This window comes from Pseudophryne corroboree, chromosome 1 (assembly GCF_028390025.1).
Source record: "Pseudophryne corroboree isolate aPseCor3 chromosome 1, aPseCor3.hap2, whole genome shotgun sequence".
Classification (NCBI taxonomy): domain Eukaryota; kingdom Metazoa; phylum Chordata; class Amphibia; order Anura; family Myobatrachidae; genus Pseudophryne; species Pseudophryne corroboree.
The window spans coordinates 116,921,858-116,949,582 of NC_086444.1; the positions used below are offsets into that span (position 1 = coordinate 116,921,858).

Consider the following 27,725-nt stretch of genomic DNA (forward strand, 5'->3'; position numbering starts at 1 on the left):
AGCGAGGCCTACCGTTTTACAAAGTAGACAAGCTACTGCATGAAATCAGGGAGCAAAGTTTTTTTCCCTCTCTCCCCCTGAAATCTGACACAATGTGGGGGCCTACTTTACAAAGCAAGTGAAACCGTGTGGGTCCTGCAGCGCCCTCTATTGGTTGCATATGCAAAGCACAGTACAAGGCCCGAAAAAGCAAGGAAGCATGCAGCCAGCACACAGGAGAAGAGATCAGAACAGAGTGCTGAACAGCAAAGGAGGAGACGTCACCAGCAGCACACAAAAAGATCTGACTTTTACCAGAGATGATCAGGGGAAAGCGCGAACGCAGTCCCCCACTACCACAAATTATGCAGTCGAGTTTCCCGCATTTGGGGAAATCGCAGGGGTCAGCACAGCCGGAGTGCAATGGATGAGCCTCGCCCTGGGAGAACCACCTTCGTGATCATGGTATCTCCCCTGCCAGGTAAGTATGAGTTGGACTAGGGCTCAGGAGGGCCCCTGCTCGGGCACACCCCCGTCAAGTGAAGGAGGTTGACCGGATCCATGACAAGCGAACTCTCGGCAGGGGATAGAAAAAAACTGCAGGGAGGCTGCATCTCTTCACGTTGACATGGGAAGGAGGAAGGGTGACTGTTCCGGAAGCACCCCCAAACTATGCGCACAACTAGTGCAAATCCTTCCCAGGGCACACTGCAGCAGGTTGATTTGCATACCGTGATGTCATAAAAGCAGTCGGGCACAGTTACAGTAGCTGCAACCCTCATCTCTACATGAAAACCGACAGGCAGTGCACCGTCCTATGTCTCAATGGGTTCTTAAATTGGAAAATAAAATCTAAAAGGCAGCTTGAGATTTAACCCCCTAGCTGCTGAGGGCTTTCTCATCCTTGCACCGAGACCATTTTCAGACGTTAGCGCTCGTCCGAACGTCGTCGTCACAGATTTATTTATTTTTTTAAATGTCTTTTTTTCTCTTATCCCCCTGCCGCACTCGCACAAATCATACCTTGTTTTTTTTTTCTTTCAAAAGACTTTGTAGTCTCAAAAAAGCCATTAATCTTTTTACTGATTTGAACACGTCAAAAGTTGTTTCGCCCAAATGTCCCAAAAAGCGTATTTCTCAAGAAAGTGAACCAAAAGTAAATGTGATTTTTTTTTGTCCCCCGTCTTATAAGCACCATAGACAAATACTTTGTGTTTTGCCACCAATCCACCTGCCCAAAATCTGCACGCAAACCAAAAATGCTCTCTTTCTTCTAGTTTTTGTCAACTCAATTGAAACGCTTACTATGTGTAGGAAGACTACGGCAGCCCAGCGAGGCCTACCGTTTTACAAAGTAGACAAGCTACTGCATGAAATGAGGGAGCAAAGTTTTTTTCCCTCTCTCCCCCTGAAATCTGACACAATGTGGGGGCCTACTTTACAAAGCAAGTGAAACCGTGTGGGTCCTGCAGCGCCCTCTATTGGTTGCATATGCAAAGCACAGTACAAGGCCCGAAAAAGCAAGGAAGCATGCAGCCAGCACACAGGAGAAGAGATCAGAACAGAGTGTTGAACAGCAAAGGAGGAGACGTCACCAGCAGCACACAAAAAGATCTGACTTTTACCAGAGATGATCAGGGGAAAGCGCGAACGCAGTCCCCCACTACCACAAATTATGCAGTCGAGTTTCCCGCATTTGGGGAAATCGCAGGGGTCAGCACACCCGGAGTGCAATGGATGAGCCTCGCCCTGGGAGAACCACCTTCGTGATCATGGTATCTCCCCTGCCAGGTAAGTATGAGTTGGACTAGGGCTCAGGAGGGCCCCTGCTCGGGCACACCCCCGTCAAGTGAAGGAGGTTGACCGGATCCATGACAAGCGAACTCTCGGCAGGGGATAGAAAAAAACTGTAGGGAGGCTGCATCTCTTCACGTTGACATGGGAAGGAGGAAGGGTGACTGTTCCGGAAGCACCCCCAAACTATGCGCACAACTAGTGCAAATCCTTCCCAGGGCACACTGCAGCAGGTTGATTTGCATACCGTGATGTCATAAAAGCAGTCTGGCACAGTTACAGTAGCTGCAACCCTCATCTCTACATGAAAACCGACAGGCAGTGCACCGTCCTATGTCTCAATGGGTTCTTAAATTGGAAAATAAAATCTAAAAGGCAGCTTGAGATTTAACCCCCTAGCTGCTGAGGGTTTTCTCATCCTCGCACCGAGACCATTTTCAGACGTTAGCGCTCGTCCGAACGTCGTCGTCACAGATTTATTTATTTTTTTAAATGTCTTTTTTTCTCTCTTATCCCCCTGCCGCACTCGCACAAATCATACCTTGTTTTTTGTTTTTGTTTTTTTTTTTCTTTCAAAAGACTTTGTAGTCTCAAAAAAGCCATTAGTCTTTTTACTGATTTGAACACGTCAAAAGTTGTTTCGCTCAAATGGCCCAAAAAGCGTATTTCTCAAGAAAGTGAACCAAAAGTAAATGTGATTTTTTTTGTCCCCCGTCTTATAAGCACCATAGACAAATACTTTGTTTTGCCACCAATCCACCTGCCCAAGATCTGCACGCAAACCAAAAATGCTCTCTTTCTTCTAGTTTTTGTCAACTCAATTGAAATGCTTACTATGTGTAGGAAGACTACGGCAGCCCAGCGAGGCCTACCGTTTTACAAAGTAGACAAGCTACTGCATGAAATGAGGGAGCAAAGTTTTTTTCCCTCTCTCCCCCTGAAATCTGACACAATGTGGGGGCCTACTTTACAAAGCAAGTGAAACCGTGTGGGTCCTGCAGCGCCCTCTATTGGTTGCATATGCAAAGCACAGTACAAGGCCCGAAAAAGCAAGGAAGCATGCAGCCAGCACACAGGAGAAGAGATCAGAACAGAGTGCTGAACAGCAAAGGAGGAGACGTCACCAGCAGCACACAAAAAGATCTGACTTTTACCAGAGATGATCAGGGGAAAGCGCGAACGCAGTCCCCCAGTACCACAAATTATGCAGTCGAGTTTCCCGCATTTGGGGAAATCGCAGGGGTCAGCACACTCGGAGTGCAATGGATGAGCCTCGCCCTGGGAGAACCACCTTCATGATCATGGTATCTCCCCTGCCAGGTAAGTATGAGTTGGACTAGGGCTCAGGAGGGCCCCTGCTCGGGCACACCCCCGTCAAGTGAAGGAGGTTGACCGGATCCATGACAAGCGAACTCTCGGCAGGGGATAGAAAAAAACTGCAGGGAGGCTGCATCTCTTCACGTTGACATGGGAAGGAGGAAGGGTGACTGTTCCGGAAGCACCCCCAAACTATGCGCACAACTAGTGCAAATCCTTCCCAGGGCACACTGCAGCAGGTTGATTTGCATACCGTGATGTCATAAAAGCAGTCTGGCACAGTTACAGTAGCTGCAACCCTCATCTCTACATGAAAACCGACAGGCAGTGCACCGTCCTATGTCTCAATGGGTTCTTAAATTGGAAAATAAAATCTAAAAGGCAGCTTGAGATTTAACCCCCTAGCTGCTGAGGGCTTTCTCATCCTTGCACCGAGACCATTTTCAGACGTTAGCGCTCGTCCGAACGTCGTCGTCACAGATTTATTTATTTTTTTAAATGTCTTTTTTTCTCTCTTATCCCCCTGCCGCACTCGCACAAATCATACCTTGTTTTTTTTTTTCTTTCTTTCAAAAGACTTTGTAGTCTCAAAAAAGCCATTAGTCTTTTTACTGATTTGAACACGTCAAAAGTTGTTTCGCCCAAATGGCCCAAAAAGCGTATTTCTCAAGAAAGTGAACCAAAAGTAAATGTGATTTTTTTTTTGTCCCCCGTCTTATAAGCACCATAGACAAATACTTTGTGTTTTGCCACCAATCCACCTGCCCAAAATCTGCACGCAAACCAAAAATGCTCTCTTTCTTCTAGTTTTTGTCAACTCAATTGAAACGCTTACTATGTGTAGGAAGACTACGGCAGCCCAGCGAGGCCTACCGTTTTACAAAGTAGACAAGCTACTGCATGAAATCAGGGAGCAAAGTTTTTTTCCCTCTCTCCCCCTGAAATCTGACACAATGTGGGGGCCTACTTTACAAAGCAAGTGAAACCGTGTGGGTCCTGCAGCGCCCTCTATTGGTTGCATATGCAAAGCACAGTACAAGGCCCGAAAAAGCAAGGAAGCATGCAGCCAGCACACAGGAGAAGAGATCAGAACAGAGTGCTGAACAGCAAAGGAGGAGACGTCACCAGCAGCACACAAAAAGATCTGACTTTTACCAGAGATGATCAGGGGAAAGCGCGAACGCAGTCCCCCACTACCACAAATTATGCAGTCGAGTTTCCCGCATTTGGGGAAATCGCAGGGGTCAGCACACCCGGAGTGCAATGGATGAGCCTCGCCCTGGGAGAACCACCTTCGTGATCATGGTATCTCCCCTGCCAGGTAAGTATGAGTTGGACTAGGGCTCAGGAGGGCCCCTGCTCGGGCACACCCCCGTCAAGTGAAGGAGGTTGACCGGATCCATGACAAGCGAACTCTCGGCAGGGGATAGAAAAAAACTGCAGGGAGGCTGCATCTCTTCACGTTGACATGGGAAGGAGGAAGGGTGACTGTTCCGGAAGCACCCCCAAACTATGCGCACAACTAGTGCAAATCCTTCCCAGGGCACACTGCAGCAGGTTGATTTGCATACCGTGATGTCATAAAAGCAGTCTGGCACAGTTACAGTAGCTGCAACCCTCATCTCTACATGAAAACCGACAGGCAGTGCACCGTCCTATGTCTCAATGGGTTCTTAAATTGGAAAATAAAATCTAAAAGGCAGCTTGAGATTTAACCCCCTAGCTGCTGAGGGCTTTCTCATCCTTGCACCGAGACCATTTTCAGACGTTAGCGCTCGTCCGAACGTCGTCGTCACAGATTTATTTATTTTTTTAAATGTCTTTTTTTCTCTTATCCCCCTGCCGCACTCGCACAAATCATACCTTGTTTTTTTTTTCTTTCAAAAGACTTTGTAGTCTCAAAAAAGCCATTAATCTTTTTACTGATTTGAACACGTCAAAAGTTGTTTCGCTCAAATGGCCCAAAAAGCGTATTTCTCAAGAAAGTGAACCAAAAGTAAATGTGATTTTTTTTGTCCCCCGTCTTATAAGCACCATAGACAAATACTTTGTTTTGCCACCAATCCACCTGCCCAAAATCTGCACGCAAACCAAAAATGCTCTCTTTCTTCTAGTTTTTGTCAACTCAATTGAAATGCTTACTATGTGTAGGAAGACTACGGCAGCCCAGCGAGGCCTACCGTTTTACAAAGTAGACAAGCTACTGCATGAAATGAGGGAGCAAAGTTTTTTTCCCTCTCTCCCCCTGAAATCTGACACAATGTGGGGGCCTACTTTACAAAGCAAGTGAAACCGTGTGGGTCCTGCAGCGCCCTCTATTGGTTGCATATGCAAAGCACAGTACAAGGCCCGAAAAAGCAAGGAAGCATGCAGCCAGCACACAGGAGAAGAGATCAGAACAGAGTGTTGAACAGCAAAGGAGGAGACGTCACCAGCAGCACACAAAAAGATCTGACTTTTACCAGAGATGATCAGGGGAAAGCGCGAACGCAGTCCCCCACTACCACAAATTATGCAGTCGAGTTTCCCGCATTTGGGGAAATCGCAGGGGTCAGCACACCCGGAGTGCAATGGATGAGCCTCGCCCTGGGAGAACCACCTTCGTGATCATGGTATCTCCCCTGCCAGGTAAGTATGAGTTGGACTAGGGCTCAGGAGGGCCCCTGCTCGGGCACACCCCCGTCAAGTGAAGGAGGTTGACCGGATCCATGACAAGCGAACTCTCGGCAGGGGATAGAAAAAAACTGCAGGGAGGCTGCATCTCTTCACGTTGACATGGGAAGGAGGAAGGGTGACTGTTCCGGAAGCACCCCCAAACTATGCGCACAACTAGTGCAAATCCTTCCCAGGGCACACTGCAGCAGGTTGATTTGCATACCGTGATGTCATAAAAGCAGTCTGGCACAGTTACAGTAGCTGCAACCCTCATCTCTACATGAAAACCGACAGGCAGTGCACCGTCCTATGTCTCAATGGGTTCTTAAATTGGAAAATAAAATCTAAAAGGCAGCTTGAGATTTAACCCCCTAGCTGCTGAGGGTTTTCTCATCCTCGCACCGAGACCATTTTCAGACGTTAGCGCTCGTCCGAACGTCGTCGTCACAGATTTATTTATTTTTTTAAATGTCTTTTTTTCTCTCTTATCCCCCTGCCGCACTCGCACAAATCATACCTTGTTTTTTGTTTTTGTTTTTTTTTTTCTTTCAAAAGACTTTGTAGTCTCAAAAAAGCCATTAGTCTTTTTACTGATTTGAACACGTCAAAAGTTGTTTCGCTCAAATGGCCCAAAAAGCGTATTTCTCAAGAAAGTGAACCAAAAGTAAATGTGATTTTTTTTGTCCCCCGTCTTATAAGCACCATAGACAAATACTTTGTTTTGCCACCAATCCACCTGCCCAAAATCTGCACGCAAACCAAAAATGCTCTCTTTCTTCTAGTTTTTGTCAACTCAATTGAAATGCTTACTATGTGTAGGAAGACTACGGCAGCCCAGCGAGGCCTACCGTTTTACAAAGTAGACAAGCTACTGCATGAAATGAGGGAGCAAAGTTTTTTTCCCTCTCTCCCCCTGAAATCTGACACAATGTGGGGGCCTACTTTACAAAGCAAGTGAAACCGTGTGGGTCCTGCAGCGCCCTCTATTGGTTGCATATGCAAAGCACAGTACAAGGCCCGAAAAAGCAAGGAAGCATGCAGCCAGCACACAGGAGAAGAGATCAGAACAGAGTGCTGAACAGCAAAGGAGGAGACGTCACCAGCAGCACACAAAAAGATCTGACTTTTACCAGAGATGATCAGGGGAAAGCGCGAACGCAGTCCCCCAGTACCACAAATTATGCAGTCGAGTTTCCCGCATTTGGGGAAATCGCAGGGGTCAGCACACCCGGAGTGCAATGGATGAGCCTCGCCCTGGGAGAACCACCTTCATGATCATGGTATCTCCCCTGCCAGGTAAGTATGAGTTGGACTAGGGCTCAGGAGGGCCCCTGCTCGGGCACACCCCCGTCAAGTGAAGGAGGTTGACCGGATCCATGACAAGCGAACTCTCGGCAGGGGATAGAAAAAAACTGCAGGGAGGCTGCATCTCTTCACGTTGACATGGGAAGGAGGAAGGGTGACTGTTCCGGAAGCACCCCCAAACTATGCGCACAACTAGTGCAAATCCTTCCCAGGGCACACTGCAGCAGGTTGATTTGCATACCGTGATGTCATAAAAGCAGTCTGGCACAGTTACAGTAGCTGCAACCCTCATCTCTACATGAAAACCGACAGGCAGTGCACCGTCCTATGTCTCAATGGGTTCTTAAATTGGAAAATAAAATCTAAAAGGCAGCTTGAGATTTAACCCCCTAGCTGCTGAGGGCTTTCTCACCCTTCACCGAGACCATTTTCAGACGTTAGCGCTCGTCCGAACGTCGTCGTCACAGATTTATTTATTTTTTTAAATGTCTTTTTTTCTCTCTTATCCCCCTGCCGCACTCGCACAAATCATACCTTGTTTTTTTTTTTGCTTTCAAAAGACTTTGTAGTCTCAAAAAAGCCATTAGTCTTTTTACTGATTTGAACACGTCAAAAGTTGTTTTGCCCAAATGACCCAAAAAGCGTATTTCTCAAGAAAGTGAACCAAAAGTAAATGTGATTTTTTTTTGTCCCCCGTCTTATAAGCACCATAGACAAATACTTTGTGTTTTGCCACCAATCCACCTGCCCAAAATCTGCACGCAAACCAAAAATGCTCTCTTTCTTCTAGTTTTTGTCAACTCAATTGAAACGCTTACTATGTGTAGGAAGACTACGGCAGCCCAGCGAGGCCTACCGTTTTACAAAGTAGACAAGCTACTGCATGAAATGAGGGAGCAAAGTTTTTTCCCCTCTCTCCCCCTGAAATCTGACACAATGTGGGGGCCTACTTTACAAAGCAAGTGAAACCGTGTGGGTCCTGCAGCGCCCTCTATTGGTTGCATATGCAAAGCACAGTACAAGGCCCGAAAAAGCAAGGAAGCATGCAGCCAGCACACAGGAGAAGAGATCAGAACAGAGTGCTGAACAGCAAAGGAGGAGACGTTACCAGCAGCACACAAAAAGATCTGACTTTTACCAGAGATGATCAGGGGAAAGCGCGAACGCAGTCCCCCACTACCACAAATTATGCAGTCGAGTTTCCCGCATTTGGGGAAATCGCAGGGGTCAGCACACCCGGAGTGCAATGGATGAGCCTCGCCCTGGGAGAACCACCTTCGTGATCATGGTATCTCCCCTGCCAGGTAAGTATGAGTTGGACTAGGGCTCAGGAGGGCCCCTGCTCGGGCACACCCCCGTCAAGTGAAGGAGGTTGACCGGATCCATGACAAGCGAACTCTCGGCAGGGGATAGAAAAAAACTGCAGGGAGGCTGCATCTCTTCACGTTGACATGGGAAGGAGGAAGGGTGACTGTTCCGGAAGCACCCCCAAACTATGCGCACAACTAGTGCAAATCCTTCCCAGGGCACACTGCAGCAGGTTGATTTGCATACCGTGATGTCATAAAAGCAGTCTGGCACAGTTACAGTAGCTGCAACCCTCATCTCTACATGAAAACCGACAGGCAGTGCACCGTCCTATGTCTCAATGGGTTCTTAAATTGGAAAATAAAATCTAAAAGGCAGCTTGAGATTTAACCCCCTAGCTGCTGAGGGCTTTCTCATCCTTGCACCGAGACCATTTTCAGACGTTAGCGCTCGTCCGAACGTCGTCGTCACAGATTTATTTATTTTTTTAAATGTCTTTTTTTCTCTCTTATCCCCCTGCCGCACTCGCACAAATCATACCTTGTTTTTTTTTTGTTTTTTTTTTTCTTTCAAAAGACTTTGTAGTCTCAAAAAAGCCATTAGTCTTTTTACTGATTTGAACACGTCAAAAGTTGTTTCGCCCAAATGGCCCAAAAAGCGTATTTCTCAAGAAAGTGAACCAAAAGTAAATGTGATTTTTTTTGTCCCCCGTCTTATAAGCACCATAGACAAATACTTTGTGTTTTGCCACCAATCCACCTGCCCAAAATCTGCACGCAAACCAAAAATGCTCTCTTTCTTCTAGTTTTTGTCAACTCAATTGGAACGCTTACTATGTGTAGGAAGACTACGGCAGCCCAGCGAGGCCTACCGTTTTACAAAGTAGACAAGCTACTGCATGAAATGAGGGAGCAAAGTTTTTTTCCCTCTCTCCCCCTGAAATCTGACACAATCTGGGGGCCTACTTTACAAAGCAAGTGAAACCGTGTGGGTCCTGCAGCGCCCTCTATTGGTTGCATATGCAAAGCACAGTACAAGGCCCGAAAAAGCAAGGAAGCATGCAGCCAGCACACAGGAGAAGAGATCAGAACAGAGTGCTGAACAGCAAAGGAGGAGACGTCACCAGCAGCACACAAAAAGATCTGACTTTTACCAGAGATGATCAGGGGAAAGCGCGAACGCAGTCCCCCACTACCACAAATTATGCAGTCGAGTTTCCCGCATTTGGGGAAATCGCAGGGGTCAGCACACCCGGAGTGCAATGGATGAGCCTCGCCCTGGGAGAACCACCTTCGTGATCATGGTATCTCCCCTGCCAGGTAAGTATGAGTTGGACTAGGGCTCAGGAGGGCCCCTGCTCGGGCACACCCTCCTTCTATGCCCCTCCTCCAGACTCCAGTTATAGGAACTGTGCCCAGGGAGACGGCCATTTCGAGGAAAAGGATTCATTTTTTAAACTAAGGTGAGATACATACCAGCTCACACCTCAAACACGCCGTACAACATGGCATTCAACAACAACGCATGCAACGGCATGAATAACATCAGCCACAGACTGACTGAACTCAACACAACATGTGTGTAACCATAACCAATAACTGCAGATACAGCCCGCACTGGGACGGGCGCCCAGCATCCTCTACGGACTAAGAGAAAAGGATTTACCGGTAGGTATTAAAATCCTATTTTCTCATACGTCCTAGAGGATGCTGGGGATGCTTCAAGAACCATGGGGTTTATACCAAAGCTCTAGAACGGGCGGGAGAGTGCGGATGACTCTGCAGCACCAATTGACCAAACAAGAGGTCCTCCTCAGCCAGGGTATCAAACTTGTAAAACTTTGCAAAGGTGTTTGAACCCGACCAAGTAGCAGCTCGGCAAAGCTGTAATGCCGAGACCCCTCGGGCAGCCGCCCAGGATGAGCTCACCTTTCTGGTAGAATGGGCTTTCACCGATTTCGGTAACGGCAATCCTGCCGTAGAATGAGCCTGTTGAATCGTATTACAGACCCAGCGCGCAATAGTCTGCTTGGAAGCAGGAGCCCCAATCTTGTTGGGAGCCCATAGGACAAACAGAGCCTCTGTTTTCCTAATCTGTGACGTTCTGGCGACATAGATTTTCAAAGCTCTGACCACATCGAGAGACTTTGATTCCGCCAAGGCGTCAGTTGCCACTGGCACCACAATAGGCTGGTTTACGTGAAATGATGAACCCACTTTTGGCAGAAATTGCTGACGAGTTCTCAACTCCGCTATATCAGCATGGAAGATTAAATAGGGGCTTTTGTGAGATAAAGCCGCCAACTCAGATACCCGCCTTGCGAATGCCAAGGCCAACAACATGACTACTTTCCAAGTAAGGAATTTTAACTCAACCTTACGTAAAGGTTCAAACCAATGAGATTGCAGGAACTGCAATACCACATTAAGATACCATGGTGCCACAGGGGCACAAATGGAGGTTGGATGCGCAGCACGCCTTTCACGAAGGTCTGAACATCTGGAAGGGAGGCCAATTCCTTCTGAAAGAAGATTGATAAGGCCGAAATCTGTACTTTAATGGAGCCTAACTTTAGGCACGCATCCACACCTGCTTGCAAAAAATGGAGCAAACGCCCCAGCTGAAAATCCTCCGTATTAGCCTTCTTGGATTCACACCAAGACACACAATTCCTCCAAATACGGTGGTAATGCTTTGCCGTTACTTCTTTTCTAGCCTGAAGAAGTGTGGGTATGACTTCACTGGGAATACCCTTTCGGGCCAGGATTTGTCGTTCAACCGCCATGCCGTCAAACGCAGCCACGGTAAGTCTTGATACACGCACGGTCCTTGTTGTAACAGGTCCTCCCGTAGAGGAGGAGGCCAGGGATCTTCTATGAGCAACTCCTGAAAATCTAGATACCAGGCCCTCTTTGGCCAGTCTGGAACAATGAGTATCGCCTAAACCCTTGTTCTTCTTATAATCTTTAGCACCTTTGGAATGAGTGGAAGTGGAGGGAACACATAGACCGATGGAAACACTCACGGTGTCACTAGGGCGTCCACCGCTATTGCTTGAGGGTCCCTCGACCTGGAACAATATCTCTGAAATTTCTTGTTGAGGCGAGACGCCATCATGTCTATTTGAGGAATTCCCCAACGACTTGTCACTTCTGCAAAGACCTCTTGATGAAGACCCCACTCTCCTGGATGGAGATCGTGTCTGCTGAGGAAGTCTGCTTCCCAGTTGTCCACTCCTGGAATGAAGACTGCTGACAGAGCGCTTGCATGACTCTCCGCCCAGCAAAGAACTTTCGTGGCCTCGGCCATCGCTTCCTGGCTTGACCATTTTCCCTGAAACTGTCTCCCCTGTGTGACTGCTCCCCAGCCTCGGAGACTTGTATCTGTGGTCACCAGGATCCAATCCTGAATCCCGAAACCTGCGTCCCTCCAGAAGGTGAGAACTGTGCAGCCACCACAGGAGGGAGACTCTTGTCCTGGAAGATATGATTATTTTCCGGTGCATGTGCAGGTGAGACCCGGACCACTTGTCCAACAGGTCCCACTGAAAACACCCTGGCATGGAACCTGCCATACGGAATGGCCTCGTAGGCCGGCACCATCTTCCCCAGCAACCGAATGCATTGAAGAATCGACACTCTTGCCGGTTTCAGAATCTGTTTTACCATGCTCTGTATTACCAGAGCGTTTTCCACTGGAAGAAAAACTCTCTGTAGTTCTGTATCCAGAATCATACCCAAGAACGACAGCCGAGTTGTCGGAACCAACTGTGATTTTGGCAAGTTTAGGAGCCAACCATGTTGTTGCAGAATCGTCAGTGAGAGTGCAAACGGTTTTCAGCAATTGCTCCTTGGATCTCGCCTTTATGAGGAGATCGTCCAAGTACGGGATAATCGTGATTTCCTGCTTGCGCAGGAGAACCATCATTTCCGCCATAACCTTGGTGAAAATCCTCAGAGCCGTGGACAGACCAAACGGCAACGTCTGAAATTGGTAATGACAATCCTGAACAGCAAACCTCAGGTAAGCCTGATGTGGAGGATATATGGGGACGTGTAAGTAGGCATCCTTTATGTCGACCGACACCATAAAATCCCCCTCCTCCAGACTGGATATCACTGCTCGGAGAGATTCCATCTTGAATTTGATTTTTTTTTAGAAAGAAATTGAGGGATTTTAGGTTCAGAATCGGTCTGACTGAGCCATCCGGCTTCGGGACCCCGAACAGGCTCGAATAAAAGCCTTCCCCCTGTTGTGACGGGGGTACCGTGACAATGACTTGATTTTGACACAGCTTTAGTATTGCAGCGCATACTACCTCCCTTTCTGGAAGAGAAGCTGGCAAGGCCGATTTGAAAAATCGGTGAGGGGGCACGTCTTGAAACTCTAATTTGTACCCTTGGGTTACTATTTCTAATATCCAAGGATCCAGGTCTGAGTGAACCCAGACCTGACTGAAGAGTTTAAGACGTGCCCCCACCGGTGCGGACTCCCACAGAGGAGCCCCAGCGTCATGCGGTGGATTTGGTAGAAGCCGGAGAGGACTTCTGTTCTTGGGAACTTGCCACAGCCTGCGACCTTTTTCCCCCTTCCTCTCGCAGCAAGGAAGGAGGACCCTCGTCCTTTTTTGGATTTATTGGGCCGAAAAGGACAGCATCTTATCGTGGGGCGTTTTCTTTTGTTGTGCAGGAACATACGGTAAAAATGATGACTTACCCCTGGTAGCCGTAGATACCAGGTCAGTGAGGCCGTCACCAAACAAGACACTACCGTTAAACGGTAGAGACTCCATAGTCGTCTTAGAGTCAGCATCAGCATTCCATTGATGAATCCACAATGCCATCCTAGCCGAGATTGCCATGGCATTGGCCCTTGATCCCAAAAGGCCAATATCCCTTGCAGCTTCTTTTAAATATGCTGCAGCGTCCCTGATATGACCCAGAGTCAAAAGCATGCTATCCCTGTCCAGGGTATCTATCTCAGATGACAAGTTATCTTCCCACTTTTCAATAGCCCATGCCGAAGCAACGGCAGGCCTGAGTAGCGAACCTGTAGTGACATAAATGGATTTTTGTGTATTTTCCTGCTTACGATCCGCAGGATCCTTTAGGGCTGCCGTGTCAGGAGATGGAAGCGCTACCTTTTTGGACAGACGCGATAGAGCTTTGTCCACCGTGGGGGTTGACTCCCACTTTTCCCTGTCCCCAGAGGGGAACGGATATGCCACCGGAATTCTTTTAGGAGCCTGTACCTTCTTGTCAGGATTTTCCTAAGCCTTTTCAAAAAGAGCGTTCAGTTCATGAGAGGGAGGAAACGTTACCTCAGGTTTCTTTCCTTTAAACATACAGACCCTTGTATCAGGAACAGCAGGGTCCTCCTTGATATGTAATACGTCTTTCATCGCCACAATCATGTACTGAATGCTCTTAGCCAGTTTAGGATTCAATCTGGCATCACTATAGTCGACACTGGAATCGGAGTCCGTGTCAGTATCTGTAATCTGGGTAAATGCACGTTTCTGTGACCCCGAAGGGGTCTGAGCTTGCGACAATGCATCCTCCATGGATTTCTCCATGTCTAGGTCTTAGACTCAGATTTATCTAATCTCTTAGTCAACTGAGCCACATTTGCATTCAAAATACTCAATATATTTACCCAATCAGCCGTCGGCGGTGCCGACACGGTCACTCCCACAGCCTTTTCTGTCCCCACTCCAGCCTCCTCCTGGGAAGAGCACTCAGCCTCAGACATGTCGACACACGCGTACCGACACCCACAACCACACTGGGGCTATAGGAGACAGACACACAGCAAAGCCTGTTAGAGAAACACAGAGGGAGTTCTGCCAGCTCACAACCCAGCGCCTATCCCGGTTCTGAAGCGTGTAATACTGCCCAGACCTGTTAGCGCTTTTAAATTCAATAAAATAGCACCAAATCACTTATGCCCCCCCCCCTCCCCCGCTTTGCACCCTGTTACTTGTACAGTAGTGTGGGAGGCCAGGCTCAGTGTCTCTGCAGCTGTGAAGAGAAAATGGCACTGGTCAGAGCTGTGAGGGCTAAGCCACGCCCACATAATGGCGCGCTTCAGTCCCGCTTATTTTTAAATCTTTATACTGGCGGGGGTCTGTATTTAGTGCCCAGGCACTGTATACACTTGGGCCAGTCGCTATTGAGATTTTACGCTGCCCAGGGCGCCACCCCTGCGCCCTTCTGTATGTGGGAGCATGGCGCACAGCGCGGTACCTCAAAAGCCGTCACTAAAATCTTCTGCCGTCACTGAAGTCTTCCGATCTTCTTCTACTCACCCGGCTTCTGACTTCTGGCTCTGCAAGGGGGTTGACGGCGCGGCTCCGGGAACGAGCATCTAGGCGTACCTAGCGATCAGATCGTCTGGAGTTAATGGTGTCCAGTAGCCTAAGAAGCAGAGCCCTGAAACTCACAGAAGTAGGTCAGCTTCTCTCCCCTCAGTCCCACGGTGCAGGGACCCTGTTGCCAGCAGGTCTCCCTGAAAATAAGAAACCTAACAAAAAGTATTTTTTCTGAGAAACTCTGGAGAGCTCCTAAGTGTGCATCCAGTCTCACTGGGCACAGAATCTAACTGGAGTCTGGAGGAGGGGCATAGAGGGAGGAGCCAGTTCACACCCCTTTTAAAGTCTTAAAGTGCCCATGTCTCCTGCGGTTCCATCTATACCCCATGGTTCTTGAAGCATCCCCAGCATCCTCTAGGACAGAGGTCCTCAAACTCGGTCCTCGGGGGCCCACACAGTGAATGTTTTGCAGGTCTCCTTACAGAATCACAAATGAAATAATTAGCTCCACCTGTGGACCTTTTAAAATGTGTCAGTGAGTAATTAATACACCTGTGCACCTGCTGGGTTACCTGCAAAATATGCACTGTGTGGGCCCCCGAGGACAGAGTTTGAGGACCTCTGCTCTAGGACGTATGAGGGGGAAAAAAATCACAAGAAAGTGAACTAAAAGCAAATGTCATTTTTCCCATCTCATGAACAGATGCGGAGGTACAACAGATCATACGGTGCTGTACACTGTACAATCTATCGCATATCCGGTGGCTGGCGGGGGGGATCGGATTCGCACCTAGTGCGAGTTGTACTAATGTATGGCCAGCATTACGTTTCATTAAATTTTTTTCTTTACAAAAGGGAGGTCACAGATCACAACTTAATTTAATTAGTTAATGCATACCTTACATTTCAGTGCACAAATGTACAGAAATACTGTAAAATGAAAGATCTGATTTTCTTTCCGAGCATCTAAGCTTGTGTGCGACTCTAATGAAGTCCGTTAGTTGCATACACTGCTTTGCAGATGCAGCTACAACACCTGTCATTATACTGAAATGGTTTACCCGCAACACTTCAGCGATACAAAGTACAATCAATAGCTTGAGAGTTGGGAACAATTCAGAACGTTTATCATTCTAAGTACTGCAAGCACAAAGTGACATCTATCATGACGCTTGATTACTACAATAAATATTTATAGGAATTGGGATGACTTTTGTTGAAAAGCACAGTATTACCAATACAGCTGGCACAAAACTATAAAAAATAAAATACATAAAAATTGGCTAAGTTACCATATTATCATTGCTACAATTTCCTGCAACACAGTTTTAGTATTCCCTAATAGCAGCACTGCGGTGGGGCATGCTGGGATGTGTGGTACCGCGGCTGATGGAGGGCCGCATGTTGAACTCACTGGACTATCCTGATTAAACTACATAGTAACATAGTAAATAAGGTTGAAAAAAGACAATTGCCCATCAAGTTCAACCTATTTGTGGTCTCCTATGCAGTCTTATTATAGGACTAGTTATTTTTATGTTAGGACTAGTTATATTAACTATAATGCGTGCCTACGCACCATAACCCTGAATATCTTTATCCAATAGGAATTTATCTAACCCATTCTTAAAAGTTTTGACTGAGTCCGCTGTTACTACTCTCTCAGGCAGGGAATTCCAAACACATATTGTCCTTACTGTGAAAAAACCTTTTCACCTCAATGTGCGGAAAGTCCTCTCCTCTAACCTAAGCGAGTGACCATGTGTCCTCTGTGCTGATCTTATAGAAAACAAGTCCCTCCCAAGCTCTGTGTATTGACCTCTTATATATTTGTAGATGTTGATCATGTCCCCTCTTAGTCTCCTCTTTTCCAATGTAAACATGCCTAGCCTTGCAAGCCTTTCCTCGTATTCCAGTGTCTCCATGCCCTTAATTAGTTTGGTCGCCCGCCTCTGAACCTTTTCTAGCTCCAGGATATCCTTTTTGTAATATGGTGCCCAAAATTGCACACAGTATTCAAGATGTGGCCTCACTAGTGATTTATATAATGGGAGTATAATACTCTTGTCCCTTGCATCAATTCCCCGTTTTATGCATGTTAATATCTTATTAGCCTTCTTTGCTGCACTCCTACGTTGGGTACTGCTGCTTAATTTGTTATCTATGTGAACCCCTAAGTCTTTTTCCAGTACAGAATCCCCTAGTATTACCCCATTTAGTATGTAGGTGTAATTTTTGGTCTTGCCCCCACAGTGCATTACCTTACACTTGTCTGTGTTGAATCTCATTCTCCATTTTGCTGCCCATGCTTCCAGTTTAGTTAAGTCGTTCTGAAGTGTCAAAGTCGAAAAATATTGTAATGCATATGCCTTGTACTAACCCCATGCACATGCCCGCTGCTCGTGCACTCAGTCCTCCATGCGTGCACATATCCACAATTTGCGTAGGATCGCTCCGGCGATCATGCGCGTGATATGGGTATTTACGGCGGAGTTTGTGAGCGCGTAGAGGGTTATTAGAACATTACATATTTAACCCAAATAGTGTACATTGTAGATATAGCTCAACTAGACCGCATCAGCGAGTATTAGTAGTTTAAACAGTTCCTGGACTAAGAGATTCGCCTTTGCATGATAGGAAGGGTCAGATAAAGGTTGGAAGGTGATGTCTAGTATCCAGCTGTAGGGTATTTTGAGGGTAACATTCCAGTGTTGGTTAGAGAAAGATCGCATGTTCCAGCATATAGTTATGTGCAGAAGCAGAATATGAACATTAACTGTATTTACTGTATATTATGTATGCAGCGGGAATCCAGAGGATACCACCCACAAGAGCAGTTGGGGAAAGACATCGCCCATCTATTCAAATCCACCTATGACCTCTTCTGTAATGTAAAGACACATCTCTGTGTCCAATGGACAATGAGATTACAGTGACCATTGTATTGTGTATTCATGTTGTGTATAAAAAGCCCATTGTTGCCTGGCCGGTCAGAAGACTCTGAAAGCTATCTGTATGACCAGCGGAGGACCGGCCGGGTTGAGCTTGCAAACATTCTCACGTATGTACATTCTCTGTAGCCATTATTCTCTTTAGATTTATCTTGTTAGCCTGTAGTGTATGATTTGTATTGTTTTACCTTTTGGAATTAATCCACTGTGGCCTTAGAACCCTGTGGTTGCAACTACAAATCGGTGTGGTGTCTTCACTTTCCTGCAAGGGCTTTAAAGTGTATTTATCTGTATAAGGTGTATACGTATTGATAAGGTGTACGCACTGCGGGTACTTTATACCGTCAGTGCTACTTAAGGTTTAAGAGATAACATCGTTGCAGTACTTTGCTGCTAAGGGTTTAAAGTGTAATCAAATCATTACAGTATATCATTAACTAGGTTTAAAGGTTATCAATTGTGTGTGCGCGCTTGCTGTGTGTTCTCTGTACACTCAGCGCGGCGGGTGTACGCCAAGTGTGTACCACGTGCAAGACTCTGTACGCAAATAGCGTACAAAGTGCGTAGCACGTGTATTCAGTCTAGCAGCTCCACGGTAAAAGTGTATTTAGAGGTATAGCTTTGCGGTCTAAGATAATATCGACATTATCAGAAGAGACTCAGCATCCCCCTCCATATTTATAACCTTACACAATTTGGTATCGTCTGCGAAAATTGACACCATGCTCTCTAGACCTACTGTTAGGTCATTGATAAAAATGTTGAACAAAAGTGATCCAAGTACAGACCCTTGTGGCACACCACTTAGTACTTTAGTCCAATTTGAAAATGATCCATTGACCACAACGCGCTGCTCCCTATTATCTAACCAATTTCTGACCCAAATGCATATTGTGCTCCCTAGCCCTATTTCTTGTAGCTTATAGATAAGACGATTGTGTGGTACAGTGTCGAAAGCTTTGGCAAAGTCTAAAAAGATTACATCCACCTCCTTACCCTGATCAAGGTTCGCACTTACTGTTTCATAAAAGCCAAGTAAGTTGGTTTGACATGATCTGTCCTTCACAAATCCATGTTGGTTCCTTTTAATTACCCTATTTGCTTCAAGGAACTTTTGAATACTGTCCCTTAGAATACCTTCCAATACTTTCCCCACTATAGATGTAAGACTAACTGGTCTATAATTACCTGGATCAGCTTTGCTCCCCTATTTAAATATCGGCACTACCTCCGCTATACGCCAGTCTTTGGGAACCATACCCGATTTAACCAAATCCATGAAGATCAAAAATAGAGGTCTTGCTAGTTCAGCGTGCAACTCCGTAAGAACTCTCGGGTGAATTCCATCTGGACCAGGTGACTTATTAATCTAACTTTTTTTAATCGGTCACAGACTACCTCCTCACATATATAAGCATTTAGCAGTGGGACATTGGGGGTCATTACGAGTTGTTCGCTCGCTAGAAGATTTTAGCAGCATTGCACACGCTAGGCCGCCGCCCTCGGAGTGTATCTTAGCTTAGCAGAATTGCGAACAAAAGATTAGCAGAATTGCGAATAGAAAATTCTTAGCAGTTTCTGAGTAGCTCGAGACTTACTCCTACACTGCGATCAGCTCAGCCCGTTTCGTTCCTGGTTTGACGTCACAAACACGCCCTGCGTTCGGACAGCCACTCCCCCATTTCTCCAGACACTCCCGCGTTTTATCCTGGCACGCCTGCGTTTTTCCGCAAAACTCCCAGAAAACGGTCAGTTTCCACCCAGAAACACCCACTTCCTGTCAATCACACTCCGAACACTTCAACGATGAAAATTCTTATTTCGGACGTCAGTAAATCTCCAAAGTTTTGAGCTAAAATACTTAGCGCATGCGCCCTGCGTACCATGCGCATGCGAATTTTCGCCTTAATCGCCCCCATTATCTTTGTTGAGATTTCGTGTTAGACCCAGCATTTGGTCCTCTCCGGTAAATACCGTTGAAAAAAACTTGTTTAGTTTGTTTGCAATGTCATTATCATTTTTGATTAAGACTCCCCTCTTGTCCTTTAAAGGGCATATACTCTCCTTCTTTTGTCTCTTGCTGTTGATGTACTTAAAAAAAAATGTGGGATTCGCTTTGCTTTCCTTTGCTACTAGTTTTCCAGTTTCTACTTTAGCAGCTCTTATTCCTTTTTTGCATATTTTGTTACAGTCCTTATAGTGCTGGAATGACTCCGCATCCCCCTCAGATTTGTATTTTTTAAATGCTCGTCTTTTTTTGTCCATTAATTCCTTTATATTTTTGTTAAACCACATTGGTTTGGGATTTTTATTCCTGTTTTTGCTGCTGGTGGGAATAAATTTACGACTATTATTAATTAGCAGTGATTTTAATACGTCCCATTTCTCTGTAGTATTTTTTCCTTGAAACAGAATTTCCCATTCAATGTCCCTTAACGCTTCCTTCATCATGTCAAAGTTGACTTTGCTAAAGTTTAGAGTCCTAGTTGAGCCAGTATAGGACTGCTTATGAAAACTGATATTGAATGTGACCATATTGTGGTCGCTGTTACATATGGGCTCTCCTACTTCAATATTTGATACCAATTCCCCATTGTTAGTTAATACCAGGTCTAAGATTGCATTGTACCTAGTTGGTTCCTCGATTAATTGAACTAAGTAATTATCATTTAGCGTGTTTAAAAACAAATTGCCCCTAGCAGTATCACATGAATTGATTTTCCAGTTTATCTCGGGATAGTTAAAGTTTCCCATCACTACTATGTCTCCTACTCCTGCTGCTCTTTCTATTTGATTCAGTAACAATTTCTCGTCAGACACATTAATACCAGGTGGCCTGTAGCATAACCCAAATAATAACTTCTTTATTCCTTTACCCCCGCATGCAATTTCTACCCATAATGTCTCAATAGTATTTACAGTCCCTTCTTGAATATCTTCCTGTATAACAGGTTTTAGAAATGGCTTTACGTAAAGACATACCCCTCCACCCCGTTTATTTAGTCTGTCTCTCTTGTACAGCGTGTAACCCTCTAGATTGACTGTCCAATCATGAGATTCGTCCCAACAAAGTTTCAGTAATGCCTATTAATATCATATTCCTTGCTTGCTGCGAGGATTTCTAGTTCCCCTTTTTTACCTGTAAGGCTTCTAGCATTTACATACATACAATTGAGATATGTATTTCCCCTTATGGTAGGGACATCATAATTCTTATGCAGCAAAGATGACCCGTAATTGTCATTGGTTTCTGTTATTCTAAAACCCTTTTTAGTTCCCATGTTACTACCCTTGCCGTCTGCTCTATTCCTCCCACCTACTCCTCCCCCGTTTTGTTCCCTATCGCCACCCCTGCTATTCTAACTGAATGACCCGTGATTTCTTGCTAAACCCTCCCCCCAGGCACCTAGTTTAAAATCTCCTCCAACCTTCTAACCATCCTTCAACTACAATGATGACAGGTGTCCATTCACACACTTATCATTAAACATCTCTCCCATCTAAATAGGACAATGGCAAGGAACAAATGCTAGCATCCCTGCCATTTCATAGATACGTAAACCACCAACGGCAAATTTTAAACCGCTGATCATCCTTTTTGCCATTTTTAAGCTGAGAAGTACTAACGTGTACGGGGGTGGTCTTCACTATGCTGAATGTCGGGATCCCGGCGCACAGTATACCGGCGCCAGAATCCCGGCATACCGACATATATTCTCCCTCGTGGGGGTCCACGACATCCCTGGAGGGAGAATAAAATACGCGCGCCACCGTGCCCGCAGCGTGGCGAGCGCAGCGATCCCGCAAGGGGCTCCTTTGCGCTCGCCACAGTGTCGGTATGCCGGCGGTCGGGCTCCCGACGCCGGTATGCTGGTCGCCGGAAGCCCGGCCGCCGGCATACCATACTACATCCGTGTACGGACTCGTCCCAAGGCGAAAGTACTGACTAATCAGTGCCCTGGAAGCAGAGGAACAGGATACCTGCAAGAAGAAATGCACCCTGGGGACCTAGCAAATAGCAGGTATCACATGTTGATGGTTTGATATTAAACACATTTTGTTTGGCTGGACAAGCAAGATTTTTCTGCCAGGATGACCTGCAATGCATTAAGCATACGAGGTTCTGCTGAAATTAGTGGCTAATTGAATCAGCCCCTATGTATCAATCATAGATTCCAATAAAGTAGCCCCACCCAATAGCCATATTATTATAAAAACAGGATCATACGTGAATTACAATTTGGAGGGAAAATGTATCTTACAACACAAAAGGACCCATATTATTTTACACAGGAGTTGCAGTCCACAGATCTTTTTATTATGCCTAAAGGTGCGTACAAACTGGCCGATATATCTGAACGCCGTCGTTAACAGACCTATCGCGGTGACCCTGCAGCACACACAACACGATGAACAATATATCTACAGATATATTGGAGCATCGTTCAGTATACACTTCCTGCACAAGCCAGAGGTGATTGACGGCTTAACTGGGCGGCGCATGTAAATGCACGCCCAGTTCGTGATGTCAGTTACGACGGATCGGGCAGTGTGTATGCACAACACACTGCCCAATCCGCCTATAGAAACATATGCAGATCCATTGATCTGCAGATATATCTATTAGTGTGTACCCACCTTTACTGAACACAAAGGGGGTAATTCAGAGTTGATCGTAGCAGGGGGGCAGATATAACATGTGGAGAGAGAGTTAGATTTGGGTGGAGTCCAAACTGAAATCTAAATTGCAGTGTAAAAATAAAGAAGCCAGTATTTACCCTGCACAGAAACAATATAACCCACCCAAATCTAACTCTCTCTGCACATGTTATATCTGCCTCCCCTGCAGTGCACATGGTTTTGCCCAACTGCTAGCAAATTTGCTGCTGCAATCAACTCTGAATTACCCCCCATGTGCACTGCAGGGTGGGCAGATATAACATACAGCAGCCTTGTCTACTAAGAAAAAGTGTCTGTGGTTGCTCACTGCTTACTGACATATTTCTCTGAAAGTCACTGACTTCTACAGTAGATAAAGTGGCGTGTTTCCAGCAGTTCATGCAACTGCAATCTTGGATATTAGAATCAACACTCCCATACTGTGGCAAAAGGCCATGGTCCACATGCCCCATCCCGGACGCCAATAAGTGTGGAAACAGAATCACATTATGAAAAGATATGATTGTGCACTAAAATGAACAGCAATGTGCGGTCGGCCCGAGTTTGCCGGAGGTGCGGGATGCCGCCCAATATTGGACTTTTTTTAAAGCGGCAACCATTTACAAGGCAAAATTAAGTAAATGACTGCCACTTTTAAAAAAACATCTGAGATCGCCCAGCAAACTCGGACCCTATTACCTATGCCCCAAAGGTTTCAACTTGCACTTTACATCCAGCTCTGAATAAGAGCAATTGTAGTCAATGTTCGCCCCTGCAGCATAAAAATAACATTTGACAGCAGAAGAGAATTTGTAGCCAGATAATCAGAATTTCTCTGACGTCCTAGTGGATGCTGGGAACTCCGTAAGGACCATGGGGAATAGACGGGCTCCGCAGGAGACTGGGCACTCTAAAAGAAAGATTAGGTACTATCTGGTGTGCACTGGCTCCTCCCACTATGACCCTCCTCCAGACCTCAGTTAGATTTCTGTGCCCGGCTGAGCTGGATGCACACTAGGGGCTCTCCTGAGCTCCTAGAAAGAAAGTTTATTTTAGGTTTTTTATTTTACAGTGAGACCTGCTGGCAACAGACTCACTGCAACGAGGGACTAAGGGGAGAAGAAGCGAACCTACCTGCTTGCAGCTAGCTTGGGCTTCTTAGGCTACTGGACACCATTAGCTCCAGAGGGATCGACCGCATGGAACTGGCCTTGGTGTTCGTTCCCGGAGCCGCGCCGCCGTCCCCCTTACAGAGCCGGAAGCAAGTAGAGGTCCGGAAAATCGGCGGCAGAAGACTTCAGTCTTCACCAAGGTAGCGCACAGCACTGCAGCTGTGCGCCATTGCTCCTCATGCACACTTCACACTCCGGTCACTGAGGGTGCAGGGCGCTGGGGGGGGGGCGCCCTGAGCAGCAATAAAAACACCTTGGCTGGCAAATATATCACAATATATAGCCCCAGAGGCTATATATGTGATAAATACCCCTGCCAGAATCCATAAAAAAGCGGGAGAAAAGTCAGCGAAAAAGGGGCGGAGCTATCTCCCTCAGCACACTGGCGCCATTTTCTCTTCACAGTGCAGCTGGAAGACAGCTCCCCAGGCTCTCCCCTGTAGTTTGCAGGCTCAAAGGGTTAAAAAGAGAGGGGGGGGCACTAAATTTAGGCGCAATATTGTATATACAAGCAGCTATTGGGAAAAATTCACTCAATATAGTGTTAATCCCTAAATTATATAGCGCTCTGGTGTGTGCTGGCATACTCTCTCTCTGTCTCCCCAAAGGGCTGTGTGGGGTCCTGTCCTCAGTCAGAGCATTCCCTGTGTGTGTGCGGTGTGTCGGTACGGCTGTGTCGACACGTTTGATGAGGAGGCTTATGTGGTGGCAGAGCAGATGCCGATAAATGTGATGTCGCCCCCTGTGGGGCCGACACCGGAGTGGATGGATAGGTGGAAGGTATAAACCGACAGTGTCAACTCCTTACATAAAAGGATGGATGACGTAACAGCTGTGGGACAGCCGGCTTCTCAGCCCGCGCCTGCCCAGGCGTCTCAAAGGCCATCAGGGGCTCAAAAACGCCCGCCCCCTCAGATGGCAGACACAGATGTCGACACGGAGTCTGACTCCAGTGTTGACGAGGTTGAGACATATACACAATCCACTAGGAACATCCGTTACATGATCCCGGCAATAAAAAATGTGTTACACATTTCTGACATTAACCCAAGTACCACTAAAAAAGGGTTTTATGTTTGGGGAGAAAAAGCAGGCAGTGTTTTGTTCCCCCATCAAATGAGTGAATGAAGTGTGAAAAAGCGTGGGTTCCCCCGATAAGAAACTGGTAATTTCTAAAAAGTTACTGATGGCGTACCCTTTCCCGCTAGAGGATAAGTTACGCTGGGAGATATCCCCTAGGGTGGATAAGGCGCTCACACGTTTGTCAAAAAAGGTGGCACTGCCGTCTTAGGATACGGCCACTTCGAAGGTACCTGCTGATAAAAAGCAGGAGGCTATCCTGAAGTCTGTATTTACACACTCAGGTACTAGACTGAGACCTGCAGATAGTGCTGCTGCAGCGTGGTCTGTGACCCTGTCAAACAGGGATACTATTTTGCGAACATAAGAGCATATTAAAGACGTCGTCTTATATATGAGGGATGCACAGAGGGATATTTTGCCGGCTGGCATCCAGAATTAATGCAATGACCATTCTGTCAGGAGGGTATTAGAGACCCGACACTGGACAGGTGATGCTGACTTTAAAAGGCACATAGAGCCTTATAAGGGTGAGGAATTGTTTGGGGATGGTCTCTGGGACCTCGTATCCACAGCAACAGCTGGGAAGAAAATTTTTTACCTCAGGTTTCCTCACAGCCTAAGAAAGCACTGTATTATCAGGTACAGTCCTTTCGGCTTCAGAAAAGCAAGCGGGTCAAAGGCGCTTCTTTTCTGCACAGAGACGAGGGAAAAGGGAAAAAGCTGCACCAGTCAGCCAGTTCCCAGAATCAAAATTCTTCCCCCGCATGACGCGGGGGCTCCACAGGCGTAGCCAGGTACGGTGGGGGGCCGCCTCAAAAATTTCAGCGATCAGTGGGCTCGCTCACAGGTGGATCCCAACAAGGACGGGGTTACTATTCCACACTGTTTGTGGTACCGAAACCGGACGGTTCGGTGAGACCCATTTTAAAATTGAAATCCTTGAACACATACATAAAAAAATTCAAGTTCAAGATGGAATCGCTCAGGGCGGTTATTGCAAGCCTGGAGGAGGGGGATTACATGGTATCCCTGGACATCAAGGATGCTTACCTACATGTCCCCATTTACCATCCTCACCAGGAGTACCTCAGATTTGTGGTACAGGATTGCCATTACCAATTCCAAACACTGCCGTTTGGACTGTCCACGGCACCGAGGGTATTTACCAAGGTAATGGCAGAAAGGATGATACTCCTTCGGAAAAAAAAGGGAGTTTTAATTGTCCTGTACTTGGACGATCTCCTTATAAAGGCGAGGTCCAAGGAGCAGTTGTTGGTCAGAGTAGCACTATCTCGGGAAGTGCTACAACAGCACGGATGGATTCTATACATTCCAAAGTCACAGCTGGTTCCTACCACACGCCTACTGTTCCTGGGGATGGTTCTGAACACTTAACAGAAAAAAGTGTTTCTCCCGCAGGAGAAAGCCAAGGAGCTGTCATCTCTAGTCAGAGACCTCCTGAAACCAAAACAGGTATCGGTGCATCACTGCACACGAGTCCTGGGAAAAATGGTAGCTTCTTACGAAGCAAAATTCCATTCGGCAGGTTCCATGCAAGAACCTTTCAGTGGGACCTCTTGGACAAGTGGTCGGGATCGCATCTTCAGATGCATCGGCTGATAACCCTGTCTCCAAGGACCAGGGTATCTCTACTGTGGTGGCTGCAGAGTGCTCATCTTCAAGAGGGCCGCAGATTCGGCATACAGGACTGGGTCCTGGTAACCACGGATGCCAGCCTTCGAGGCTGGGGGGCAGTCACACAGGGAAGAAATTTCCAAGGACTTTGGTCAAGTCAGGAGTCGTCCCTACACATAAATATTCTGGAACTGAGGGCCATTTACAATGCCCTAAGTCTGGCAAGGCCTCTGCTTCAAAACCAGCCGGTACTGATCCAATCAGACAACATCACGGCAGTCGCCCATCTAAACCGACAGGGCGGCACAAGAAGCAGGATGGCGATGGCAGAAGCCACAAGGATTCTCCGATGGGCGGAAAATCACGTCTTAGCACTGTCAGCAGTGTTCATTCCGGGAGTGGACAACTGGGAAGCAGACTTCCTCAGCAGACACGACCTACACCCGGGAGAGTGGGGACTTCATCCAGAAGTCTTCCAACTGTTGGAAAACCGTTGGGAAAGGCCACAGGTGGACATGATGGCGTCCCGCCTAAACAAAAAACTAGATATTGCGCCAGGTCAAGGGACCCTCAGGCAATAGCTGTGGACGCTCTAGTGACACCGTGGGTGTACCAGTCGGTTTATGTATTCCCTCCTCTGCCTCTCATACCAAAGGTACTGAGAATAATAAGAAAACGAGGAGTAAGAACGATACTCGTGGATCCGGATGGGCCAAGAAGAGCTTGGTACCCAGAACTTCAAGAAATTATATCAGAGGACCCATGGCCTCTACCGCTCAGACAGGATCTGCTACAGCAGGGGCCCTGTCTGTTCCAAGACTTACCGCGGCTGCGTTTGACGGCATGGCGGTTGAATTCCGGATCCTAAAGGAAAAGGGCATTCCGGAGGAAGTCATTTTTACGCTGATAAAAGCCAGGAAAGAAGTAACCGCAAACCATTATCACCGTATTTGGCGAAAATATGTTGCGTGGTGAGAGGCCAGGAAGGCCCCAACGGAGGAATTTCAGCTGGGTCGTTTTCTGCACTTCCTACAGTCAGGAGTGACTATGGGCCTAAACTTGGGTTCCATTAAGGTCCAGATTTCGGCTCTGTCGATTTTCTTCCAGAAAGAACTGGCTTCACTGCCTGGAGTTCAGACATTTGTAAAGGGAGTGCTACATATTCAGCCCCCTTTTGTGCCTCCTGTGGCACCTTGGGATCTCAACGTAGTGTTGAGTTTCCTAAAATCACATTGGTTTGAGCCACTTAAAACTGTGGATTTTAAATATCTCACGTGGAAATTGGTCATGTTATTGGCCTTGGCTTCGACCAGGCGTGTGTCAGAATTGGCGGCTTTGTCATGTAAAAGCCCTTATCTGATTTTCCATATGGATAGGGCAGAATTGAGGACTCGTCCCCAGTTTCTCCCTAAGGTGGTATCAGCTTTTCACTTGAACCAACCTATTGTAGTGCCTGCGGCTACTAGGGACTTGGAAGATTCCAAGTTACTGGACGTAGTCAGGGCCTTAAAAATTTATATTTCCAGGACGGCTGGAGTCAGGAAAACTGACTCGCTT

At 46.8% G+C, this 27,725-nt stretch overlaps 1 protein-coding gene and 8 non-coding genes across 10 annotated transcripts in view; all 9 read right to left on the bottom strand.

Moving 5' to 3' along the window:
• The window catches only part of SLC38A9 (solute carrier family 38 member 9), a 423,549-nt gene that overhangs the window by 364,695 nt on the left and 31,129 nt on the right, over positions 1–27,725 (bottom strand). The window lies entirely within an intron of this gene.
• On the bottom strand, positions 305–468 carry LOC134958082 (U1 spliceosomal RNA). The gene has a single exon (XR_010186874.1). It is a non-coding gene; the product is annotated as a U1 spliceosomal RNA (small nuclear RNA).
• On the bottom strand, positions 1,615–1,778 carry LOC134956850 (U1 spliceosomal RNA). The gene has a single exon (XR_010186236.1). It is a non-coding gene; the product is annotated as a U1 spliceosomal RNA (small nuclear RNA).
• On the bottom strand, positions 2,938–3,101 carry LOC134958804 (U1 spliceosomal RNA). Its single transcript, XR_010187117.1, has one exon. It is a non-coding gene; the product is annotated as a U1 spliceosomal RNA (small nuclear RNA).
• On the bottom strand, positions 4,256–4,419 carry LOC134956866 (U1 spliceosomal RNA). The gene has a single exon (XR_010186245.1). It is a non-coding gene; the product is annotated as a U1 spliceosomal RNA (small nuclear RNA).
• Positions 5,563–5,726, bottom strand: LOC134956873 (U1 spliceosomal RNA). The gene has a single exon (XR_010186251.1). It is a non-coding gene; the product is annotated as a U1 spliceosomal RNA (small nuclear RNA).
• Positions 6,886–7,049, bottom strand: LOC134958240 (U1 spliceosomal RNA). The gene has a single exon (XR_010186921.1). It is a non-coding gene; the product is annotated as a U1 spliceosomal RNA (small nuclear RNA).
• LOC134956879 (U1 spliceosomal RNA) lies at positions 8,199–8,362 on the bottom strand. Its single transcript, XR_010186257.1, has one exon. It is a non-coding gene; the product is annotated as a U1 spliceosomal RNA (small nuclear RNA).
• Positions 9,522–9,685, bottom strand: LOC134956887 (U1 spliceosomal RNA). The gene has a single exon (XR_010186267.1). It is a non-coding gene; the product is annotated as a U1 spliceosomal RNA (small nuclear RNA).